General features: G+C 38.4%; 1 protein-coding gene across 1 annotated transcript in view; it reads right to left on the reverse strand.

Annotated features, from left to right (window-relative positions):
- CCDC170 (coiled-coil domain containing 170) overlaps nt 1–939 on the reverse strand; it is a 77,156-nt gene that overhangs the window by 46,569 nt on the left and 29,648 nt on the right. The gene's annotated exons all lie outside the window — the stretch shown is intronic.

Below are 939 nucleotides of genomic sequence, written 5' to 3' on the forward strand. Positions count from 1 at the left end.
GGAACTCTACAAATGGAACCACCCTGAACTTTGAGTTAGCAATCACTCTTGAGTTTTTTACTAACATGAAAAGATGAAAAAAATACATGTTCTCCTTTAGAGCAAGCATGAAATCAACAGAAGAAATAGTACATAATGGAATTATACAAAGAATTTGGATATTATCTGCTTTGAAAGCTCATCAATGAGGACTTCGATAATTTGCAATTCATGATAATTTAAACAGTCTGGGCTGAAGCCGGACTCTGCTAAGTAAAGCCTTATAGAAAATGATTAATACTACAAAAAAGATAATAAAATTAAAACAAGCTCCAGTCATATATAAGGAGCCCTGGTGGTACAATGTTTAAGCACCTGGCTGCTAACCCCAAGGTCAGCAGTTAGAACCCACCAGCGGCTCTGCAGGAGAAAAGACCTGGTGATCTGTTTCCACACAGATTACAGTCTAGGAAAACCTAGGGGCAGGTCTACTCTGACCTACAGCATCACTAGGAGTCAGAATTGACTTGATGGCACACAACAACGACCAGTCATATACATAAATTAAATCATTTTTCTCCACTGTTAAATGGGTCCCCTAAAAGGCTGTTCTAGGCACCAAAGAATTACAAAGAGGAAGCGAGAAGGAAGAAGGAGGAGAGAGGGGAAGAGAAGCAACAGCAACAACAGATAATGTTCATTGTTGTTATTTGCCAGGCAGTGTCTTAAGGATGTTATAACCATTTTTTCATTTAATGTTCCCAATAAACAACAACCGAACAAGGCAGAAACTGTTACAGGTCTACAAACCCTTATCTGCAATTCCAAAATCCAAAAGGTTCTAAAAATAGGATTGTCAATTTTGTTTTGGTAACTCATTTACTGACAAAGCTTGACCTGACCTGAGTTGATTTGGTGGCAAATCCTGACCTGAAGTCACACGAGGCTATTTATAGTCTT

Source organism: Trichechus manatus, unplaced genomic scaffold (genome assembly GCF_000243295.1).
Source record: "Trichechus manatus latirostris isolate Lorelei unplaced genomic scaffold, TriManLat1.0 scaffold00002, whole genome shotgun sequence".
In the NCBI taxonomy this organism is placed as follows: domain Eukaryota; kingdom Metazoa; phylum Chordata; class Mammalia; order Sirenia; family Trichechidae; genus Trichechus; species Trichechus manatus.